Below are 3,237 nucleotides of genomic sequence, written 5' to 3'. Positions count from 1 at the left end.
TATGAAATTACAACCATTTAACACCTTGAGGAAGACCATGTTTTGTCTATGACTAACTTGTTTTTTTGTGGAAGGCTGTTTACTGCTGTCATATACATATACACATACACCACAGCATACACTGTAAAATCTAATTAGTTCCCAGAACTCAAAAAAATTGAGGAAACTCTTTGCTTTAAAAAAATGACTAAATTAGACCAACTTATTTATTTTGAGTACTCTGTACAAGCTCATTTGTTCCCAGAACTCAAGAAAATTGGATCAAGTTTACTTAAGATGACCCAGTTAGGGCAACTTACTCATTTTGAGTACACTGTACAGCCTTGTTAGTTCCCAGAACTCAAAAAAATTGAGGAAACTCATTGCCTCAAAAAAACTAAGTAAAGCTTACTTGAGATGACTGTTAGGACAACTTACACATTGCAAGTCTGCAGTATTAAGAATAACTTGATATTTCTGACTGTGCAATAATAATTGTTTACCTACTGACAAACATTTCAAGTTCAACTAAATGAAAAAACAATGTGTGGTAACCTGAATATGATTAAAAATAATTAACAACACTTTTTGTAATGATGTTAAAATCAGCCGAACTTTTATTTTCAAACACAACAAAGTATAACAGCCAACATACTGGACACTGTTCTGCTGAACAACAAACAATTATATTGCCATCACTGTTATAATCTTACAATGAAACAAAGTCTCAGATGTAATTATTCTGAAAATAAGTTTAGGCCTACCACAAGTTTGTTTTGTACTTACATTACTTGTATAATAAAAATAAAATATTTGTTGTTCTGTCACAAGTGCAGTCTCTAATTTAAACAACACATTTGTTTTGCATTCCAACACAGGAGCTGGAATGTTGTATTATTTTAAGGATTGCTTGTTTCCAGTCCAGGCATTACTGCCTGAATGACTATCATGGATCGAGGTGATCCAAATGTAAGTGCAGAAGAAAGTCTTTAACTTCCCTTAAACCCCTTAGCAGTCCAATTAGTCCCCTAAACCATCCAATGTACCGTGGGCGGTACGTCCGACTGCTAACAGGTTTAAGTACAGTGGCAGTGGATGTGGATTGGAGATGCAATGAGCTTGAACCTGCAGGCGACCATCTTCACTGACCACACCATCTGTGACGGAGGACTCATCTCTCCTGGTGTCCTGCAAGCAAACAATCATATTTTTTGGAACATGAACTTAATTGCTTTCTTAAAACATTTTTTTCTGCATTTGGTATAAAACAGACTCCAATTTAGACAATCTCAGGCTACCTCCCCACCGGAGAGGTGACATTCAATGTCCCAATTGTCAGTCTGGATAGCCGTGACCACCACCCAACACACAATAATGTCATGAAAGCATCCTTTTAAAAAGGGCTATGCAAACATGGGCAATGACTTTCATTCTAATGATGTGCAAAATGTTTGGGAACAACACAAATTTTGCTGTTAGAAAACTTGCAGACTTCACTATATACAGTGTAGACCCTCTAAACTAAGTTTGGGGGATGTGATCTTTCAAGAAATGCAGACCAAACTGTTGTTGTTTGTTTACTTACACAGCATGTCTTGTAGAATTAACTGGAGTCACCAGAAACAGCATAGTGCAGCCATATCTCAAGTCTAATAACAGAAGACAGGAAAAGATCAGTAAAGAAACAACTTCCCCAAACCAAAGCACAAATAAAACAATAAGTAAAAACAGGCTGATCTAAAGTATGATTAAAGTTCAGCCTGATTAATATAAATGTCACTGACAGTTGCTAATATATTGGAAAACCAAAATACTTACCACTGAGTTGATGTCTTTCTATCCAACAACAGGACTGCTGGTCCCGAGCCTCAAAGACAGTAAGAAGCAAGCAGAGGGAAAAAAAGCAGAACATTTTTCAGAAACTGATTTGATCCTTAATGGCTGTGCAATTATTGTAAAATAGCCATTGCTTATGTTGTTAAATAAAGGCTACATTTGACATTAATAGATGCCACAGATGTTCAAAAGCTGCCACAATGCATGAAAAAAAATGGACGTCTCCGAAAACGTTGGAGCATTTTTGCAAATATGTGATGTCTTGATAAATCGAGCAGATATTTGAACTTTACACAGCTACATTCTCGCCTGAAAATATCTTAAAAGTTTATTTTGTGACCCAGAAAAAGTAATACGTTTTTTAGCCGCGCTCCTCCGCCATTGCCGCGCTACAAGTACGAACAGGCTCCGACAACCTGCAGACAAATGCGATCCTCCTTTTCCCCAGATTACCCTTTCTGGGTCACAAAATAACCTTTTAAGATATTTTCAGACGAGAATGTAGCTGTGTAATGCTTAAATATCTACTTAATTTATCAAAATATCACATATTTGCAAAAGTGCTTCCACGTTTTCGGAGAGCTCTGTTATCCACCAGCACGATAGCTGACCGGGAGGTCAAGGCTTGATAGAGTCCGGGAGCACAGCTAACTCCTGGCTTATTCTTTTCAACCCCCCTGCACTCTTTTGCTACTCAGGTTAAACATGATATATATATAATTAGTTAGTTAGTTATGGCTATGGATTGAAAATACCCCCCACACCCCACCCCTAACGTCTACACCTTCCGAAGAATTTTGTCTGGGCTCTTATCTCACTTTTTTATTTCAAATAATCAACAGAAAATTTCACAGACATAGTTTTATGTAAGGTTTTTAAGGCTGTGGTGTTAATTTTTAAGTAACATGAGCCCAGCCGCAGCAGCAACACTAGGCTAACACTAACTAGTTAGCAAGATTATAAACCTGGTGCTAAACTAAGAGAAGCCACAAAATAAGAGTAAACATTTACTCACCAAGTCAGTGTATCAGGTAAAGATCCACAGCAATGACAATAATCTCTTGAGTTTATCAGCATTTTTGCATAAAAAGTACTGGTAACTTATATAAATCGAGTTCTAATAACAAATTGATAAAAATTGAGTTCAGCCTATTTAATATTTTTAATTAAACACAATATTACATTTTACAGTGTAGCTGTTTGACTTCAATACTTTTTTTTTCATTAGAAGTGAACAATTAGAAAAGTTGACTCATCTAAACACACCAATGTGTAATTCTGTCCTGTTTACAAAATGTATTTGATGTTGTCAAATACATTTGCGTTTTGCAATTTCCTCTTTGAGCCTTCAGTCAGCCATAATCCAGACTGAGATATGCCTTTATGATTAGAATAAGTTTGATCTCCTAAACTTTCAGTTAG

General features: G+C 36.2%; 1 long non-coding RNA gene across 1 annotated transcript; it reads right to left on the bottom strand.

Annotated features, from left to right (window-relative positions):
• Positions 1 to 743: 743 nt before the first annotated feature.
• LOC102297200 lies at positions 744 to 1,867 on the bottom strand. Its single transcript, XR_317851.3, has 3 exons — positions 1,798 to 1,867; positions 1,565 to 1,628; positions 744 to 1,167 (listed from the first exon to the last, which is right to left on the bottom strand). It is a non-coding gene; the product is annotated as an uncharacterized LOC102297200 (long non-coding RNA).
• Between the last annotated feature and the right edge of the window lie 1,370 nt (positions 1,868 to 3,237).

The sequence above is a fragment of the Haplochromis burtoni genome, unplaced genomic scaffold, assembly GCF_018398535.1.
Source record: "Haplochromis burtoni strain Fernald_Lab_line unplaced genomic scaffold, NCSU_Asbu1 Contig_1267, whole genome shotgun sequence".
NCBI lineage: Eukaryota > Metazoa > Chordata > Actinopteri > Cichliformes > Cichlidae > Haplochromis > Haplochromis burtoni.
Note: the sequence above shows the minus strand (reverse complement) of the source record. Positions and strands in the feature narration are given on the sequence as shown.